This window comes from Neovison vison, chromosome 1, assembly GCF_020171115.1.
Source record: "Neovison vison isolate M4711 chromosome 1, ASM_NN_V1, whole genome shotgun sequence".
Taxonomy (NCBI): domain Eukaryota; kingdom Metazoa; phylum Chordata; class Mammalia; order Carnivora; family Mustelidae; genus Neogale; species Neogale vison.
In genome coordinates this window covers 289,501,745-289,523,867 of record NC_058091.1, presented here as the reverse complement: position 1 = coordinate 289,523,867, position 22,123 = coordinate 289,501,745, and the positions used below count along the sequence as shown (strand labels likewise).

At 38.8% G+C, this 22,123-nt stretch overlaps 1 protein-coding gene and 1 non-coding gene across 2 annotated transcripts in view; one reads left to right on the top strand and one right to left on the bottom strand.

The window, feature by feature from the left end:
* Nucleotides 1-3,307, bottom strand: part of PRLR (prolactin receptor) — a 175,179-nt gene extending 171,872 nt beyond the window's left edge. The window contains exon 1 of the mRNA XM_044232853.1: nt 3,229-3,307. The gene's annotated coding sequence lies outside the window, so the exon portion shown is untranslated. The remainder of the gene's footprint in view (nt 1-3,228) is intronic.
* A 13,760-nt stretch (nt 3,308-17,067) lies between these two features.
* LOC122897712 lies at nt 17,068-17,170 on the top strand. The gene has a single exon (XR_006382596.1). It is a non-coding gene; the product is annotated as a U6 spliceosomal RNA (small nuclear RNA).
* The last annotated feature ends 4,953 nt before the right edge of the window (nt 17,171-22,123 follow it).

Genomic DNA, 22,123 nt, shown 5'->3' with positions numbered 1-22,123 from the left:
ATTTCCGTCTATTAGCTCCTTGCTATCTTCTGGAAGAGATTATTTCAAAGTCCACATGCTGTGTTAGCAAAAGGTTTTAGGCTTTGGAGCAAAACAGATTACCGGGTTCTAAGACCAGCTTTGTGACCTTGTGCTAGCTGCTTACCTGATATGAATCTTGGTTTCCTCTACTATCAAATCAAGACAAAAATAGCTAACTCGCCAGATGGTTGGGGAGGTTAAATAAGATGGGAGGTAAGTACACAGCACAGCCATGAAGAGTATGATAGGCAGTCAATGAAGAATTTCTCCTACTTTAAACTCAAATTGATTTGCAAGGCTCCATCTCACTATCTTTGAGGCTCTAATGTTTCATTTATTCCACTTCCAGCTCTTTCCCTGGAGGTTTTTCTGCTAAGACAGCCCTTTCCGCAGACTTCATCAGGCTGGCTCCCTCTTTTTATGCAGGTTTAAGTTCAAGAGTGACCTCTCTGTGGACATCGTCTCCGCTGCCCTCTTCAAGTTGCCTCCAAGCCCTGCTCTCTTGAGCCCCTGGCCTCTCTTTACTTTCTTCATGGCATTTTTCAGTATCTGAAATTATCTTATTTCTGCGTTTGCTCACTGCCTCTGATCTGCCATTCTCTCTACCACAGAAGCTCCACAGGAGCTGGGACGTTGTCTGCCTTATTCAGAGCTCAGCAAGTGTTTGTTAAATGAATAAATGAATGAATAAATAGTTCACACGGGGACGTAACTGTAAATGGTGTCCTGATTCTCAAAGTAGTCAAGAGCGAACATTACAGAGCTCTTTTCAACCTAAAAGAGAGGCTCAGGGAGTTAGTGGCTGGAAGCCAGCCTAGCCTGCCCAGGCCTGGTGTTGCCTAACTCGACTCCCAGCTCGGTCTGGAAAGGGTTGGGAACATCCTTCTTCATAGGCCATTTCATTGTCGCTGCCTGTTAATATGTATCACATGCAAAGTGTATGTTCACTCCGCTTAAATCATCTAGAAGATTCGGTTATTCCTGCTCTAAATGCTCTAAAGAAGAAGAACTGGGTTGGGACGCAATTGTCATGAAGCAACCTTAAGTCCTTAGTACTTAATTTTATTTTTTTAAATTATTTTTTTTTTTTCTTTTTGAGAGGTAAGGGGCAGAGGGAGAGGGCAAGAATCTTGAGCAGGCTCCATGCCCAGCATTGACAAAATTAAGAGTCAGACCCTTCACCAACTGAGCACCCAGATGCCCCAATACAAGTCCTTAGTACTTTAAAAGAAAAGTGCATAGGTCCAAAAGAACACTATTACTATCCCTACTAGACACAGGGGAGTGAACAGCGCTCTGTTCCAAAACAAAGCTTTGGCTTCACTCTTTGACATCCAGCTAGATGACCCAAAGATCTATCTTTGAGACAGTGACTTTCTACAGGTGGCCCTAGAGTGTTGTGTACAGGACTGAAAACTCCAGGGTTGAGGACCTCTTTGGAAAGTCATGAAAAGAGTTTGTGAGGAAGGTTCCCCAGAGGCAGAGACTGGTGAAATCTTTGGGAAACCCTATCCCAGGAGCTTACTCACTGGCAGGAGTGCTTTCTCCTTCAGCAGCATGGCTGACTTCAGACCCCAGGGGAGGGCTATAGATTATTACTTCCATTGCCAGCCCAGGGGCCAGCAGAGGTTTAGCTGGGTGGTCTCAATACAAAAGGTCCTCAGAAGGAAGGAAATGAATGTTTATCTGGGGTTCAGGTCTTCAGGGAGCAACCACAAACCCTGAGGGATTGCTTGCAAAACTTTATGTACATTACATAAGAATATTTTTGCCCCTTGGGAGAGGACTCACAGCTAATTCTCAAAAGGACCCATGAGTTCCAGTTTTTAAAAACCACTAAAATTAAAAATTTCATCTGCTTCTTCCTTATACCATCCAGCATATTTACCCCATATATTATTTATAATATAGAATACATACACTATAGAATGTATAGTATATATAATTATATATAAAATACACTATGTATATACACATATTATGTTTAATGATACATACACACACACATATATACACACACACATACGTGTATATATGTATATCTATATATGGGACAGAGATTAATTTGCTTAAATATTGCAAGAAAGACGGAGGCCCAGAGAGGATGACTGCCTTGACTGAGTTTGCACAGCCAGAGGCGCGGCTAGGAACAGCAGCACTCCACTGACCAAGAAGCAGGAGACTGGGAGAGAGAATCTTTACCAGCCAATGCAATGAATGAAAACAAACGAATCTCTCCAGATTAATAATACTATTTTGCAACCATTTTCAACCGATCACAGAAAACCCTAAATTGCTTATTAGGGCAACGTGCGCTGCTTCGCCAGGACACAGGTAGAGGTCACTACAAGGATATTCTCCTGCTGGAAGGGCTGGCACTCCCGCCCCGCTGTCCCCCGCACGGCGCCGGGCTCCGCGGTCCCGCGAGTGTGCCGCTCCCCGCCGGCGGGCTCGGCTCGCCGCTGCCTCCCGGGCTGGAAGGCCTCCCTCCCGCCCCCGCTCGGGGCTACGGTTCCGGCGGGAGCCTCGGACCTGCCGCGACGCTCACTGCCTTCGCGCGGGAGCCCCGCCTTTCGGACCAGCACCGGCGACCCTGAACTTTCCCCACCGGCTGCCCGGGAGTCCGCGGCGCCGCCGCCGCCGGGAGACCCCGCGAGCCCGCAGGCATCGCCTCACCTGCCCGAGCCCCTTCCCGCTATATTTTCTTTTCAGTTTCACGTAAATAATTTACATTGCGAGAATGCCACGGTCACGCCGAAACTCACTCTCCAGGGCGCATCCGACGACGCCTTTACGAAAGACCAAGGTGTGCTGCTGTCAGGGGGAGGGGGCACTTTTAGTTTCTCTCCGAGGGGGCAGCAGTGCCGCCTGCGGTCAGAGCCCCGGCTTTCGCACCTGCGGCCGCCGCCCGGCAGCGCCTCTGCCCCCTCAGGCTGGGTTCTGGTGCTTTCCGGGAGCCGCAGCCCGGCCTCGAACCCGCAGCCCCCAGCGCCGCGCACCTGGCCGGCCTCGAAAGCGCAGCCCCCCGCCCCCGGCGGGCATCGAACCCGCAGACCGCAGCGCCGCGCACCTGGCCGGCCTTGAAAGCGCAGCCCCGCCGCGCCTGGCCGACCTCGAGCCCGCGGCCCCCGGCGCCGCACGCCTGGCTGGCTTCGAACCCGCAGCCCCCGCGTCCGCCACAGGCCCAGCCAGGCGGTGGCTACTCACTTTTGCCTGGGAGCCAAATCTGCCATATCCGTCCGTCAGCACTTCCTGCAAAAGGACGTGGAGATCATTGTGTGTAAAGCTGTTTGGCGGACAGCGGGTAAAATCCAGAGAGAGGGAGAGGATCCACTAAGACTGAAAGCGGCGGGGGCGGGGGCGGGGTGGGGGCGGGGTGGGGGAAGCCCTGCAGACCCGCGCTCTCGGTCGCTGCCCGGGCGCCGCCGTCCCCAGCCGGGTGGCTCTCTGAGAAGCTCAACTCGGTGCACTTGTTCACTCTTTCTTCATTAGAGGAGGAGTCAGTGTTGCAACACTTATGTTCCTTGCTGGAGGCAAAACAGTGATTTTCTTCAGCATGCAAAATGTCCAGAGCCTGCCAGGTTTGCAAGGTGAGGGAGGTGCTTGGGGGAGCCGGAACACCCCAGAGACCTGGAGAAGAAATAACTGATCATCGCAGATTGGTTTCGCATGATCAGGGCCACATAGCTTCCACGGAGACTGCTCCAGAAAACACAGAAGCAAAACAATCATAAAAATGGCTTAATACATCGAATCGCCTCGAAGATGGTATTCCTGCCGGCAGTCAAGATAGGGAGCGTCTCCATGTCAAATTTCTTTCCTTATCTGAATAACAGCAGCTTGACAATATTAGACGGGGCCTCCAGGGAGTTGAATCTCCCCTTCTCTAACAAGAAGGAGGGGTCAGAGTGAAAGGGGCAAAAGAAAATAGTCAGTAACCTGAATAGGGTTTCGCTTTCTTTTTTGATACCCCAGAGCCCAAATTTCCAGGGTGCGGTGTTTCCACCGCACGAATAGAACAGAAACAGTGGTAGGGGCACCCTTTTCTTATTTTCTGCAAATGCAGATTTTTTTTTTCTAATAGTTTTTTTTTTTTTTTAATATGGTCGTAACAAAACCATGCACAACTGCAGATTTTTCTCTTGCAAAAAAGTACCGAAACCCATAGTAACTGTCTGAATCAAACAGTTATCCACCAATTACTAAGTGGGAAGTGTGTTTGATGCCCTTGATTACTGCTGCAGCTGATTGCTTCCTAATCCAGAATGGGTATCAAGGAGATATTCTAAACGAAGCCTCTCGAGTTTCAGAAATAAAAGTTACCGGAACATTGGGCTTTCTGCTTTTGATGCCACTTTTCCTGTCACCCCGGAGTGACTGGCAAGTAATATTCACTGGCAGCCACTTGCCAGGTCTCAGGAAGACGTTAAAAATGCCAGGATGCTTGGTGATCTTTTTGGACCTGAAGCCCACCGACATCACCTGATGCTTCCTGTTCAGTAACATGACCAGAGATTCCATCTGGTTCTCTGAGTCCTGGGAGAGATGCATCTTTCATGCACAGCCCTCCACCTGCTTCCCGTGATACTCCAGATACCTTTGCCTCCTCTCCGGGGGGTCACGAAAACATGCAACTCCTATTTATTTCCCGAACCCCTGGGTGACATGAGATCTTCGATGACAGAATATTTCTATATGACCTTTGCAAGGCAAAGGATTACTCTGTTTCTTGGAGTTGTTCTAGTCAGACAGTTTTCATAGTTGGTGAAAAAGATAGCACACTACTAGGTAAGTCCGGACTGTGAGCTCTTGGAAGGTGGGGACCTCGCTTTTCTTCTTGGGGTTCCCAGTCAGCTGCAGGCCGGTCCCCTCAGCTGTGCTCCTGGCTTCTGGTAGGTGACAGATTGGTTGTTGAATGACTAGTGGGCATCTCACCAGGAGAGAAAGGCGAGGCTGGCTTTCTGCTCCATGCTGTGGTGCACAGACCCTGTCCCTAAGCCACAAGCAGTCACCGTGCCTCCAAGACCCTGCTCTGTGGCTGATTGCTTTGGGTGTGGGTTTGAGTCCTTGCTCTTCATACACATTTCCTAAGCTTCAGTTGCCTCACAGTAAATACTAGGATACAGTAATACAGGCCTCAAAAATAATAATAATGACGGTGGTTATTTATCACCAGTAAAAGAAATAATAATGGTGATAGCATATGTAAATATCTGACAAATAACAGAAAATCTAGAAACAAATTCTTTTTCCCCCCTCTTCCTCTCTCTTTTATGACCACCTTCCTCGAATATTTAATCTCTTCTGCCCATGGGCTGCTTCATCTCAGCCTATAATGCGCTCCTATCGTCCCTCACCCTGGTGACCTGTTTGTGCTTTACCACGTTATAGTAACTTTTATTAATTTAATTCACTCCTTTCTGCACCTGTCAAATTTAGTGGGAAAGAATGAACTACACTCCTCTGCTTCCCTGACTCACTACCCTTTCAATGCCTTCAATCAGTGGTTGTCAACCTTGACCGCACACCACTATCATGGGTGGGGGGGGCATGTTTCAAAGCTACTGTGTCTGGGTGTCACTTGAAAGGCTTTTAATTCAGGAGGTTTCGGGTGAGGCCCTGATTCTCTGTTTCTCCAGAGATAGTAGGAAAGGGATAGCGCACCCTGGCTTGCAACACTGCCTCCATCCCTCCCTCCTCCTGAAGCTGTCCTTCCTTGATTCTCAGCCCCTGCCCTCCCCAGACCCTTTCTGTCCCTGACTTCTCTGGGTTGCCTATTGTCATGTCTCTCTTCTTTCTCCTCCTTCTTGGCTGGGGACAGTCTTCCCTTTGGTTCTCCATCTTTTTTCTTTGAGGATTATACTTTTTTCTCAAAAATTAAAAAAAAAAGAAAAAGAAAAATGCTAAAAAAAAAAAAACCACAAGGGTGGAAAAAAATCACTCACATCACAGCACTGTTAAAAAAAAAAATCTGTATCTCTAAAGTCAGATATAACATTCTCAGATCACACACCCTCCTCCTTTCCTCTGATCTCATCTCTAGAGGTGACTGCTATGAACAGATTTGAGCATATCTGTCCCTTTCTTACATATATGTTGTTATGTCTCCATATGCACATGCAAATATTCTTTAAACTAAAAATGTAACAATTTCTGTGACGTGTCTTTTTTAAGATTAGTGCAAGTATACATTCTAGGTTACTGGCTACAGACTTAACTCGTTCTTTTTAATGGCTGTCTAGTTTGTAATTTATTCTAGCATTCTTCCTTTGTTAGATCTTCAGTAATTTCAGCTTTTTATTGTAAATAATGCTGCCGTGATTATCTTTGCATGTACCTTAGGATAGACATTTAGAAATGGCATTGTTGGGTCAGAGGGAATGAGAACTAAACGCTGCCAAAAAAGTTTGCTTTCCAAAACTGTTAGAGAAGAAAATCCTGGAAGTGAGATTACTGAATCATAACATAGGTAACTATTCCCCAAATATTTAGCAATATACACTGTTACTGATATACCCTCCTACCAAGGATGTTTTCTCACATTCTTTCAGCCACTGGGTTTTATCAGTCTGATTTTTGCCAGTCTGGTAGGCAAAATATGGTGTCTTATTGTTTTGATTCACAGTTTTCTGACTTCTTGGGAAGTTGAGTCCATATGTTTATTATTTGAATTCTTTTTTACGCTGTGACTGTTCAATCCTATGCCTATTTTTCTTCTGGTATGTTTGTCTTTTTAAAAATCAATCTTTGAGGTTCTGCTTCTATTATACACATTAACACCTAGTGAAATCTATTGTAAACATTTCTCTGTCCTATTTCCCTTGATTTTGTTTATGGACTATTTTAATGGACATAAGTTTTGTTTTTCATCTTGTCAAATCTGTCCATTATATTCTGGGTTAAGGCTCTGGGTTTTCTCTATTGCTTCTTTGCTTTGAATACTGTTAATTTTTTAACAGTAGATTTTTAATCATCTTAGGAATTTAAAAAATATATTATAAACATTATATTTATTATATTTTATATTATATTTAAGCTATTATAAATATAATATAAATATCACATGTATTAACTACATAATCGATAATTATAATATATTTAAATCAAGATATGATCAAATAATATATTAATTAATATATTAGTATATTAAATACATGTGAATTGCACACATTAAATATAATTGTATATTTTATTTATAAATATTATAAACATTAACTTTCTTTTGAATGAATAGTCAGAAGGGTAATTATCCCATTACCCTTTATTGAAAAACCATGATTTTGCCAATGATTTCTTATGTCAATATCATATGTTACATTTACATATATTTTATATCTATTCTGAGTACTACTCTGTTCTGTTTGCAAGCCAATAATGCACAATTTTGATAACTCTATTATAAAAATTGTATATTATAATACCTATTAGTGCAAGTATTTTATCATAGTCTTCCTTTAAAAATTTTCTTGACAAATGTGATTATGTATTTTTCATAAAATTTTAGAATCAATTTGTTCAAATTAGAAAAAATTTCTTTGGCATTACATCGCACTTATTTATTCATTTGAAAAAAATTTATAGCATTGAAGCATTAATTCTTCCACCCAGGAAATATGTCTCTGTGTTTATTTAGGTCTTTTAAAAATATTCTTCAGTTTTTTCTTTAATCTTATAATGTCATTTTGCACAATAATTTACTTAATCATACCATCTTACGAACATTTCAGTTGTTCCCAAACTTTCACTGTTACAAATAATATTACAATGGGCTTGTCTGTGAAAAGACATTTTGCCTTTGGGGGATTTATTTCTTTAGCCCAGAATCCCAGTGAGACATAATTAAGTCAAAGGGCATGCACATTTTTATGGTCCTTGAGATATAAAAGCTTATCTTTTCTGAAGCCTTCACCTGTTACTGTTCCCTCTGTCACAATCTACATCCAATCAAGCACAAAAGCTTTTGATCCCTTTCCACTGCTAATGCTCTAGGTCATGCCTTCATCATTTCTCACTTCTTCCCCTTCCCCAGCCCCCTACTGGATGGCCTCACTCCCACCAGCTTTGCCTGTGTGAAACTCAAATGCTCCCACGCTGAATCTGATTCAATTACTCCCTGAACCAAAATTCTTTAATGGTGCCTACTTTCCCCGGGCTAAAGTTAAAATGTCTTTGCTTCTGCTGACCTTACTGGTTTGGGGAGTAGTAGCTCAATAAATATTTAGAGAGTGTTTGAATACCATCTTCCCTTCTTGGCATGTTATTGCCTCCAGTCCTCACCTACTCAAAACTGTACCCATTTCTCATCTTCATATTCAAAGTCACTTTCTTCTAAAAGTTTTCCCAGAAAGCTCCAACTCTGAAGGCAGTTGCTTCTATCTGTTTGCTTCTATCAAGTTGGTTTAAAATATACTCCTCTGTTCTACGTCTAAGAATCATTGTGAGGCTGATAGGAACTGACGTGTGAATACATTTGGTAAATTATAAGCCACATGTAAATATAAGGCACTACTATTATTAGATAATATTTTCTTCCTTCCAAGGAAACTCTCACCAGTGGATAAACAGTTAGGCTAAGTACAATGAGCCTTTATCATTGTGGGAATGGGAATATTTTTCTCCAGGTGAAAGATGCTAAGAGAGTTGCTCTGTTGGCTGATGAGGATCTGTGTCTCCTAACCTCAAAGAAGGAAACTGAGAATGTTGAATAAAATGCAACTGTTGTCAGTCTCTGCCGCTGAAGCATGGGTTTCTTACTACCCAAAGTGTGGTCCCTAGACGAGCTGCATTGGCATCACCTGGGAACTTGCTAGAAATGCAGGGTCTCAGACCCCACCTTTACCTTCTGAATCTGACTTTGTATTTTGATACTATCTGTTGCTTCAGGACTAGAGTTTGTAAAGCCCAAGGGACAGTAAAAGGAGTGTTCCTCTGAAGTGCCTGACTGGTCCCAGAGGGAAAAATTGACTTTGACTTATATGCTTTTTCCATCTCTATCTTGTTTGTGTATTTGGGAAGGGATGGAGGGAAATGTAAGGACAACCGGGTGTTACAAATTCCACTTCTTAGATTGTAAAACCGAGAAATCCTATGATTGGAAACATGCTGTCAGATGAATTTCCAACTGCGTTTCTGATACAGGATGAATATTGGTTTATTTTATTGTATGTTAAGTTGCAGTAAGAACACTTAACATGAGATCTACTCTCTCAACAAAATTTTAAGTGTGCTATATACAATATATTGTTAACTATAGCCCCAGTATTGTACAGCAGCTCTCCGAGAACTTACTCATTTTGTAGAACTGAAATTTTACTCCTCTTGAACAATAACTTTTCATTTTCTCCTCCCTCTAGTCCCTAGGAATTACCATTCTACTTTCTGCTTCTGTGAGTTTGACTATTTTATTTTTTAGAGATTGATTGATTGATTTGAGAGAGACAGAAAGAGAGAACGCGCATACACGTGCACGCACACATACGTGTACACATGCATGTGCAAGAGGGGAGGGGTAAGGGAGAGGGAGAATCTCAAGCAGATTCTCCACAGATCATGGAACACAAGGTGGGGCTGGATCCCAAGACTCTGAGATCAAGTCCTGGGCCAAAATCAAGAGTCAGATTCTTAGCTGATTGAGGGACCCAGGCATCCCTGTGAATTTGACTATTTTAGATACCAAATAGAAGTAAAAGCATGCAGTTTTTGTCTTTCTGTGGCTGGATCCTGTCTCCTAGAACCATGTCCTTCAGGTTCATCCATGTTCTTTCCTATGGCAGGATTTCCTTTTTCAGAGGCTGAATAGTATCCCATTGTGTGGATATCCATTTTCTTTATCCACTCATCTGTTCATGGATACTTAGGTTTCCCTGTCTTCGCTATTGTGACTAATACTGCAATGACCTTGAGAGCACAGATAATCTCTTTGAGATCCTAACATCAATTTCAGGGATATATATTCAAAGTGGGATTGCTGGATCATACGTTAATTCTATTTTTAATTTTTGTGGAACCTTCATAGTATTTTCCATAAGCAACTACAGTATTTTGAATTCCTACCAACAGCACACAAGGGTTCTCTTGTGTAGTCCCTTATGATACATTTTATTCTCTCCTGTCAGATGTAATATTTCCCTTTTCACTTATAATATTATTTATTTGATTCTTCTAATTTTTCTTAGTCTGTGAAAAATTTGTCTGTTCTTTCTTTTAAAAAAAAAAACTTGATTTTGTTGATTTTTTTTTTCTATTTGTTTTTCCGTTCTCTATTTCATTGATTTCTTCTATAATCTCTATTGTTTATTCTTTCTGTTGAGTTTTGGCTTATTTTTTCTTTTTCCTCTTCTTTTTTCAAGTTTCTTGAGTTTTAAGGTTGGGTCTTTGTTTTTGTTTTGTTTTGTTTTGTTTTTAGATTTTTCTTCTTTAATGCAGGTGTTTACTACTTAAACTTCTCACCTGGTTCTCTTTTCACTGTATCCCATATGTTTTTGTATGTTATACTTTTGTTTTTATTTGTCTCAAGTAATTTTCTGTTTTTCCTTTTGATACCTTCTCTGACCCAATGGTTGTTCAAGAGTGTGTTATTTAACTTCCACATATTTGTGGATTTTCTAGTTTTCCTTCTCTTATTTGATTTCTAGTTTCATTCCACTTTGCTTTTGAAATGCTAACTGGTATGATTTCAATATTCTTACCATTGAAATTAAGACTTGTTTTGTGACGTAACATGTGCTTTTTCCTGGAGAATGTTCCATGTGTGATTGAAGAAAATGTGTATTTTACTGCTGTTGAGTGGAATGTTCCATCTGTTTCTGTTAGGTTCACCTGGTCTTTAGTGTTGTCCAGTCCCCTGTTTCCTTACTGCTATTCTGTCTGGATATTCTGTCCATTATTGAAAGTGCGTTATTGAGGTCTTTTACTATTATTATGTTACGGTCTGTTTTTCCCTTCAGATCTGTCAATGTTTGATTTATTTAGGTGCTCTCTTATAAGGTGAATATATATTTATAATTGTTATATCTTGATGAAATGATCCTTTTGTCGTTACATAATGTCCTTTTTAACCATTTTTATGGCCTATCTTTATCATCTCTTCACTTTTAGCCCATTTATCCTTAAAGTTAAAGTGAGCCTGTTGTAAATAGCATATAGTCGTTTCTCTCTCTCCCTCTCTACCTTTTTTGTATTAACTTACTCATCCTTTTGATAGAGAATCTAATTCATTTATGTTAAAGTAATTATTAATGTGAAAGGATTTATTATTGACATTTTGCCATGTTTTTGTCTGTTTTGTAGTTCTTTTGTTCCTTGTTTTTTCTTTTGCTTTCTTCCTTTTGTATTTAGTTGGGTTTTTTTGTGGTAATATGTTTGATTTCTTTCTCTTTGTTTATCTTTTTTTAAAAGTTTTAAAACTTTTATTTATTTGACAGACAGAGATCACAAGTAGGCAGAGAGGCAGGCAGAGAGAGGAGGAAGCAGGTTCCCTGCTGAGCAGAGAGCCCTATGTGAGGCTCAGTCCTAGGACCCTGGGATGATGACCTGAGCAGAAGGCAGAGGCTTTAACCCACTGAGCCACCCAGGCGGCCTCTCTTTGTTTGTCTTTTATAGGTATTTTTTTTGTGGTTACCATGAGGCTTACATAAAACTTTTTATAGCTATGAGTATTTTAAACAGATAACATTACTCCTACAGTATATAAAAACTCTACGCTTTGACCTCTCCCCACCCCCATATTCTTTATGGTGACAATTCACATCTTTTTATGTTGTATATCCATTTATTTGTATATCCAAATATTTGTGGTTATAGTTATTCTTAATACTAATCCCTAAACTTTAATATTAAAATAAAAAATTATTTACATGCTGCCATTCCACTATTACAGTATTATGTATTCATCTGTATAATTACTTTCACCAATGAATTCTATACTTTCATATGCTTTCTTATTCCTGTTCGAGGTCCTTTCATTTAAACTTGAAGAACTCTCTTTAACACTGTGAAGATTACCAAGCATTTAATTTAATTTAACTTAATTTGATTACTGAGATGAACATAAAATCAACTATTCTAAAGTGTACAACACAGTGTCATTTATTATATTCACAATGTGTGCAACCATTACCTATATCTAGTTCCAAAAAATTTTAGCATCCCCAAAAGAGAACCCATATACACCCATTAAGCACCCATCCCTCTCTTCCCAGTCCTTGGCAACCAATCTGCTTTCTGTTTCTATGGATTTATTTATTCTGTTTATTTCATCTTAACAGAATCATACAATGGGTGACATTCTTTGTCTGGCTACTTTCACATAGCTCACTCTTTTTTTTTTTTTTTTTTTTTTTTAGGTATATCCATGTATCATAATTTCATTCCTTTCTGTGACTGAATAATATATAACATTTTGTTCCCATTCATCCGTTGATGGACATTTGAGATGTGTTCAACTTTTGGTGATTGTGAATAAATTACTTAACTTTTTGCCCCCACTTTCCTCATCTGCCAAGTGAGGATAATAATTCCTTACGCTCAGGGTCACTGTGAAGACTGGAGCTAATACAGGTCATATGTCTGGTTCTAAGTAAGTAAGTACTAAATAAAAACTATTGGAATCATTTTTGTATGTGTGAGATCAGAGAAAAAGCTATTAAAATAGGCCTTTGGTTAGTTTGCAGACAAGATAAATATTCCTATTTTTTAAACCCTAAAGACTCAATCAGTTCTTCTCATCTTGTCTTATCTTCCTGTTCCATATTTGGGTTATAAACTTTATTTTTCAGGTCTCCTTACTGTAAAAATTATTCATCTTTTTGCTATTCTCTTTACCTATCTGCTTTCATTTTTTCCTCTGAGTTTTGTTCATTCATTTTTTTCACTCATTCTTTCATCCATCAACAATTACCAGTTTCAGTTTTAAATGCTGGATTATAGCAGGAAAATAAAAATTAGACTCAGACTGAGATGTCTTCCATAGTATTATATTCTGGAGTTGGGGGAGGAAAGATTAAAAACAAACAAACCCTATGTCAGGTTTAAGGTATATGCTAAGAAGTAAAACAAAGCAGAGAAATGGGATAGAGAGAATTTGAATTAAGTCAGAGGATCCTCTCTGGTCATATAAGTTCAGCAGAGTTCTGAATGAGGACTTGGCGATGCCTTTCTGAATTAAATGTCCTGTTGGGAGGGAAGAGGGAAGCCACTGGGACATTTGAGCAACATAGCTTGAGCTTACTTTCACATTGGGTAGATCCCTTTGCCTGCTGCCATGTGCTATTGACAACTGATTATGATATTGACAATTGTTATCTCGGTCTCCTTCCTTGGTTCCTTTCTCTGAGATTTTGTTTCATGAGCCCTTCCTGAGAGTTCACTTTCTTGATGAAGTCTTTCAGATGCAGCTTTATAAGCTGAGACCATCCCTTTCACCTTATTCCACCTCTTAGCTCTTTGGGGAAGAAGGAAAACACCACACAAAAGAAGCTTTCACCACTGAATTTTCACCATCTCCACAGCCTCTGGTGACAAGGATCTGTAGCTGGAGGCCACTGCTTCCTTCCTGGTTAGAAGAGAAGACTTCCCTGATCTTTGTCTTCACTGGGGACTAAGGTGTGAGAATTAGGCAGAATCTTAGAAGTTTTTTCTAGAGCAAGACTACCTTTTGTCTTTGCCAATGTGCATTTTTCCCAACTAAATTCAGAAGTAGGGAAGGTTATTTTTGGTAACTGAAGTGAAAGATCAACAGATAACCAGTTCTTCTGGGAATTCAGATTTGGAAATTCCATACCCAGTTCTCACTCCCCTGAACTCCCTTACTTTCTCCCAAGGGCATTCCATCCACACTCAGGATAAAGTGACAGGGTGAAAAGAGCATTGGACTAGGATCCAGAAGGTCTGAATCTTAGACTGGACTGATACTAACCAATCATGGGTTTGTTAGTGAATAGGTGTGTTAAAATCAAAAACCAGATCCTTGCTTTGAAAATTCCTTGAGTAGACAAAACCAGTTAAGTCACACAAACAAAACTTAACTTAGTTTATTTTTGCAAGATTAACTTGACCTGGGTCATTTTTTGCTTGTGCCTCTAAAAATCATAAGCAAAACTTAAACTGTTTCTCAAGGTGGATATAAGGTAACCATTGACCAATTTCTCATTATTTAAGAAAATTCTAATATTATAACCAATCACAGTGAAGAATAAAACCACAGCTTTCCCATGATATAAGCTGCTTTATAACAGTGTACCCTTGAGCCTCTTTCCATGCTTTGGTTTGAGTGCTCCTGGTTTGCACATTGTCTTTTTGGTGAGTGCACAATTAACTTTTACTAGGTAGTACTTCAGTGATTCACTGGTTTTACTTTTGTTACTTCTGAACTTGTGACAGGTGGTAGAGCAGAGTGAGGGAATAAGATGAGCTCTAGAGTCAAACTAGCAAGTTTGAGTGTGTGGCTCTACAACTAATTGGTTATATATAATTAGGTAAATTATTTACTTCCTATATTTCATATTGTCCTTTTCTATAAAATAGGAATCATAATTGTACTTACCTCCCAGGACTGCTTGAATATTAAAAGAGATAATTGAACTAAAAGCACTTAGAACAGCATTGGGTGTGTGGTAATGTTTATGGTTAGTATAACCGTTGACAAGTCAATCACCTAAGCTGTGTTCAAGTGTTTGCAATCATTTATGGAATGTCTTATAGAACTGATGATGTTTGGCAGAGGAAAAACGAGGCAACTGGTTGGCTTTATTCAATCATAAAAATGATTGTCACGTGAAAGAGATTCTTCTGAATTGTTTAGAAAGTTCTTCAGAGTTTAACTAAAAATAATGGAGAACTTTCAATATAATCAATTGGACATGAGAATTGGAATGATCATTTTGCAAAGCAGTGAGCTGTCTGTCACTGAAAGAGTTTAAGCAAAGATGGGCTCTCTGTTTGGATTAGCATAAAAGGGATTCCCTTCTCTAAAATGTGAGTGCAAAAAAGTCAGAGGAGTCCTTTTTCCCCATAACAACCCAAAAGTTATTTCTCATCCCCCTGTATTCTCTTACTGTTTTTTTGACCCCTCCCCTTCCTTAAAGGAACGAATGAGTGTTTACCAAATAGGTGTGATGGTGTCAGTAGTGCTCAAGGCCAGTAAAGCCATTTTTTAGATGAGAAAACTGTTGCTGAAAGACAATTGCATTGTGTCATGAGCAGCCAATGAAAAAGTCCAGATCAGCTAATGACTGGAAATGTGAAAGCTTCCAGGGCACGCCTAAAGCCTGGCACTAAGACCTAATTAATAATGGGAAACTATGCAAGTCAATATAGAAAGATTACTTTATTCTTTATTTTTAGAAAGCTTGCTTAAAAAAATAAACATATATGAGTGTTGGTAGAAGTTCTGAAATGTTCCCACACAACCCCTGACACCTCTGTCAGCATCTCTGCCTGCTATTACCACATTTCCTGACTTTAAATAACACGGTATATTTTTGAATCAGGTTTCCAGATGTGCAACCCTCAAACAGTAATACATCATCAGAAAACAAAATGGTGAGGTTAAAAGTGACTACTTAGATATGCCTCCTATATCTCAGACCTCTCCCATGAATCTCCTGTCTTTTCCTGTTGTCGTTCTATTGGTCATCTTAGTCAATTAGGGCAGCTCTAACAAAATAGCCTAGATATTATGGGTGGTGTGAACAGAAATTTACTTCTTCTGGTTCCAGAAGCTGGATATCTAAGATTGGGGTATCACCATGGTCAGGTTTTGGGGAGAGCTCTCTTCCTCATTCATAGATAGCTATCTTCTTGCTATATCCCTACATGACTGAAAGAGGACTGGTTGCCTTCTTCTCATTGAAAGGGCATTAATCTCATCATGGAGGATCCACATTCATGACTTCATTTAAACCTATTTACCTCCCAAAGGTCCAGCTCCAAATACCATCAGACTGAAAATTAAGGCTCCAACGTATGAATTTGAGATGATACAAACATTTAGTCCTTGCACTGGTCTCCTTACTCTTGTTCCTGGGCCTTTACATTTGTTGTTCCCCTTGTCTGAAACATACTCTCTCTTCCATGTTCATATATTTTCTCCCTTCCTGTCTTCAGGCCTTTCCTCAAATAGCACTGGTTTCTTATCAGTGAGGTCTTCCCAGATCTCCCCATTTGAAATTATCTCCTATGGACCTCCCTAACCAATTTTCCTATTTAATTTTTTATCACAACATGTATCATCTTCTTTCACAGTTTTGAGTAACCCCAGAAGTAGACACTGTGCCAAGATTTCAAGGGTAAGTGGTTCCTTGGAAGATGCTCCAAAGTTACACCATTCAAGTGCAGAAGAAGCTGGGGTATTTTTATGCCAACTTCCATTAGTCATTGGCTGTAGGCTTCTTAGGGATAAAGTATTAATTTCTGCTTTACTCAAGGTGGACAAATAAGCTTTCTGTGACTTTGGAAAAAGTCTCAAAGCAAAGACATGCAGATCTCGGCTCCTGGAATAGGAAGATGCACACCGAAGTGATAATATGATATGGTATTCAGGGGTATGAGTGCAGCACCAGTATCTGCTACACCATCTGACATACCATATAGTTTATAGGGATATATCATATGTATCACATATTATAACATGTGTGTGTGTGTGTGTGTGTGTATTCCCACTTCCAGAATGTAAGCTCTATGGGGGCAAGAATTGTCTGTTTAGTTCTCTGCTGAACTTAGAACAATGCCTAACAACCTGGTACATGCTAGTGTTGAATAAATACTTTTAAATGGATTAATGATATAGATCAGAGATTTTAAACTGTGCATTATGACCTGCTTAGCTGGTCATGAAATTAATTTCACAACCATCAGCAATAGAAAGAGAGAGAAAAGAAGTATATTGCTGGTAGTAAGGGTAAGTACTGTTTTATAGAATTTCGCACTTCAATATAATGATTTAATGTACATACTATAATTATTCAATTAAATAAAACATATAAATTAAGTTTATATTGGGTCCTATTATAAAATGTACTTTTCACTCAGGGTTGTCATTTTTGACAATAACTGATCAAGTTTTCACTTTGGAATTGGAATGATACAGAGAAGATTAGTGTGGCCCCTGCACAAGGATGACATGCAAATTCATGAAGGGTCCCCTACTTTTGGAATGCATTTGAATTTAAATGACCATCAGCTTAAAATAGATTGCTCTGTGTGTGTGTATGTGTGTGTGTGTGTGTGTTTGTGTTTGTGTGTATGCCATTATAACCACAAAACAAACACCTATAATAGGGACACAAAAAACATAGCAAAAAACAAACAGCACTGAAAACCATCAAACCATAAAAAGACCAAGAGAAGAAGGAAGGAACAGAGAACATCAAAAATAACCAAAAAACAATTAAAACACAATGTCAATTACACACAACACAAAAACAATTAACACAATGTCAATAAATAATACCTATCAATAATTACTTTAAAATGAATTAAATGATTCAATCGAAAGACATAGGGTGGTTGAATGGATTAAAAAGAAAAACAAAACACCAAGGCCCATCTCTGTGTTGCTTATCACAGGCTCACTTCAGATCTAAAAATACACATAGGCTGAGAGTAAAAGGATGGAAAAGAATATTCCATGCAAATGTAAACAAAAAGAAAGCTGGAGTATATATCAGATAATACCAGTCTTTAAAATAAAGACTGTAACAAGACAAAGAAGGATATTACATAATGATAAAAGGGTCAATCCAAGAAGAGGATTTAACATTCATACATATTTATGCACCCACACTAGAAAAAGTGAAAAGTATAAAGCAAACATTAGCAGACATAAAGAGAGAAGTTGACAATTATACAGTAATGGTAGGGGACTTAAAAAACCCACTTATATCAGTGGATAGATCATTCAGACAGAGAATTAATAAGGAAACTAATTAGTTTAATTAGATGACACATTAGACTAGATGAACTTATTATATACAGAACATTTCATCCAGAAACTGCAGAAAACACATTTATTTCAAATACACATGAAACATTTTCCAGGATAGATCACATGTTAGACCACAAAACAAGTCATAAAAAACACAAAAAGATTAAAATCAGATCAATCATCTTCTCTGGGCACAATGGTATGAAACTAGAAATCAATTACAAGATGAAAACTGGAAAAAAGACGAACGTGGAGCCAAAACAACATACTCTGAAACACACAGTGAAGCATTCAAAGAGGAAATCAATGAAGAAAACAAGGAGGAAAGCAAAAAATACCTTGAGAGAAACTGAAAATGAGAATGCTATTTTCTAAGATCTATGGGACACAGCAAAAACAGTTCTAAGAGGAAAGTTCATTATGATACAGGCACCTCAAGAAACAAGGAAAGTCTCAAATAATATGACTTTATACCCAAAGAAACCAAACAAAAAATAAAAATAAACAAAACTGAAAGTTAGTACAAGGAAGAAAATAAGATCATAGCAGAAATAAATGAAATAGAGACTAAAAAAAAAAAATAAAAGGAAAGATCTATGAAACTAAAAAGATTCTTTGAAAAGATAATAAGAAAATGATGAACCTATAGCCAAACTCATCAAGAAAGAAAGAACAAGATCTCAAATAAATAAAATAAAAAATGAAAGAGAAGTTACAAGTGATATCACAACAAAAAATAATAAGGTATTACTATGAACAATTATACATCAACGAATTGCAAACCTAGAAGAAATGGATAAATTCCTAAAAACACACAACTTTTTAAGACTGAATCATAAGGAAATAGGAATCTGAAAAGACTGATTGCAAGCAATTAAAATTGAATCAGTACTTTCAAGGTTTCTTAAAATGCAAAAGCCCAGGACTGGATAGAATTATAGATGAATTCTATCAAACATTTAAAGAAGTTGTAGTATACATACATGTGTAAAGATAATGGACTATAACTCAGCCATGTAAAAGAATGAAATCTCACTATTTGCAACAATAAAGCTAGAGAGTATTATAAGTGAAATAAGTCAGTCAGAAAAAAAACAAATACCATGTGATTTCACTCATAAGTGGATTTTAAGAAACAAAACAGATGAACCATAAAACAGACTCTTAACTCTAGAGAACAAACTGAGGGTTGTTGGAGGGGAGATGGATAGGGGGATAGAAGAGATGGATGATGGGTATTAAAGAGGGCATTTGATTGTGATGATCTCTGGGTGTTGGATGTGATTGATGAATCCCTGAATCCTATACCTGAAACTAATATTACACTTTATGCTATCTAACTGGAACTTAAATAAAATTTGGAAGAAAAAAAAGAATAAAACACCTAGGAATAAATTTAATCAAGGAAGTGAAAGATCTGTACTCTGAAAACTGTGACATTGATGAAAGAAATTGAAAACAAATTCTTCAATTAATTAATGGAAATAAGTGAAAATAAATGCAGAGATAGACTATGCTAATGGAGTGGAAGAATTAATATTAAAATGTCCATTTTACTCAAAGACACCTACAGATTCAATGCAATCCCCATCAAATTACCAAAGGTATTTTGCACACAACTAGAACAAGAAGTGCCAAAATTTGTATGAACCACAAAAGACTCTGAAAGCCAAAGCAATCTTGAGAAAGAACAAGAATACTGGAAGTTTCATGCTCCCTGATTTCAAACTATATCACAAAGCTGTAGTAATCAAAACAGTATGGTACTGGCATGAAAACAAGACAGTGGATAGACTAAAAAGACTCTAGAAATAAACCCACTCATATATAGTCAGTTAATCTATGATAAAGATGGCAAGAATATGCAATGAGGAACAATCTACTCAATAAATAGTATTGGGAAAACTGGACAACTACATGCAAAAGAATGAAACTGGACCACTTTTTTACAATACATAGAAAATTAAACTCAAAACTGGTTAAAGACTTGAATGTCAGATCTAAAGTCATAAAATTTCTTGAAGATAACATGGGTAGTTATCTATGATATTAGTTTCTTTCTTTCTTTTTTCTTTCTTTCTTTCTTTCTTTTGTCTCCATCTTCTCAGTTAAGAGCAGCAAAACCTAAAATAAAGAAATGGACACTAGTCCTTTATCAGATAAAGGACTAGTGTCCAAAATCTATAAAGAACTTAACAAACTCAACACCCAAAGAACAAATAATCCAATCAAGAAATGGGCAGAGGACATGAACAGACGTTTCTGCCAAGAAGACATCCAGATGGCCAACAGACACATGAAAAAGTGCTCCATATCACTCGGCATCAGGGAAATACAAATCAAAACCACAATGAGATATCACCTCACACCAGTCAGAATGGCTAAAATCAACAAGTCAGGAAATGACAGATGCTGGCGAGGATGCGGAGAAAGGGGAACCCTCCTACACTGTTGGTGGGAATGCAAGCTGGTGCAACCACTCTGGAAAACAGCATGGAGGTTCCTCAAAATGTTGAAAATAGAACTGCCCTATGACCCAGCAATTGCACTACTGGGAATTTACCCTAAAGATACAAACGTAGTGATCCAAAGGGGCACGTGCACCCGAATGTTTATAGCAGCAATGTCCACAATAGCCAAACTATGGAAAGAACCTAGATGTCCATCAACAGATGAATGGATCAAGAAGATGTGGTATATATACACAATGGAATACTATGCAGCCATCAAAAGAAACGAAATCTTGCCATTTGCGACAACATGGATGGAACTAGAGCGTATCATGCTTAGCGAAATAAGTCAAGCGGAGAAAGACAACTATCATATGATCTCCCTGATATGAGGGAGTGGTGATGCAACATGGGGGCTTAAGTGGGTAGGAGAAGAATCCATGAAACAAGATGGGATAGGGAGGGAGACAAACCATAAGTGACTCTTAATCTCACGAAACAAACTGTGGGTTGCTGGGGGGAGGGGGTTGGGAGAAGGGGGGTAGGGTTATGGACATTGGGGAGGGTATGTGCTTTTGGGTAAATTGGAAAGGGAGATGAACCATGAGAGACTATGGACTCTGAAAAACAATCTGAGGGGTTTGAAGTGGTGGGGGGGTGGGAGGTTGGGGTACCAGGTGGTGGGTATTATAGAGGGCACAGCTTGCATGGAGCACTGGGTGTGGTGAAAAAATAATGAATACTGTTTTTCTGAAAATAAATAAATTGAAAAAAAAAAAATGGACTTACATCAAACCAAAAAGCTTTTGCACAGTGAAGAAAACCACTAACAAAATGAAAAGGAAACATACTGAATAGGAGAAGATGATTGTAAATCACACAACCAATAAGAGGTTAAGATCCAAAATACATAAAGAACCTACACAACTTAATATACAAAAAACCAAACAACCTGATTACAAAATGGGCAGAGGATCTGAATAGAAGACCTATAGATGGCCACAGGCCAGTGAAAAGATTCTCAATATCATTGATCATCAGGAAAATGCAAATCAAAGCCACAATGAGATACAACCTCCTACCCGTCAGACTGGCTATTATCAAAAAGACAAATAACAAAAGTTGGAGAGGATATGGAGAAAAGGTAGGAGGGTAAGTTGGTGAAGCTACTATGGAAAACAGTACAGAGTTTCCTCAAAAAATTAAAAATTCAATCCAACAATTCCACTTCTGGGCATTTATCTAAAGAAAACAAAAACAGCAATTCAAAGACATATATGCACTTCTATGTCTATTGCAGCATTATTTATAGTAGCCAAGACATGGAAGCAACCTAAGTGTCCACTGAAAGATGAAGAGATAAAGAAGATGTGGTGTATACATATCATGGAATATTACTCAGCCACAAAAAAGAAAAAAAAAACACAAAAGAGATCTTGCCACTTGTGACAACAGGCATGGAGTTAGAGTATTATGTTAAGTGAAATAAGTCAGACAGAGAAAGAAAAATACCATATGATTTTACTTATATGTGAAATCTAAAAAAATAAAACAAAACAAAGCAAAACAGACACAGAATCATAGATGTAGAAGCAAACCACTGGTTTCTAGAGGGAAGAGAGGATGAGGGGATGGGAAAGATTGGGGAAGGCAAATAAGAAGTACAAACTCTCACTTAAGAAATACATAAATCATAGGGCCGTAGTGTACAGCACAGGTATTACAGTGA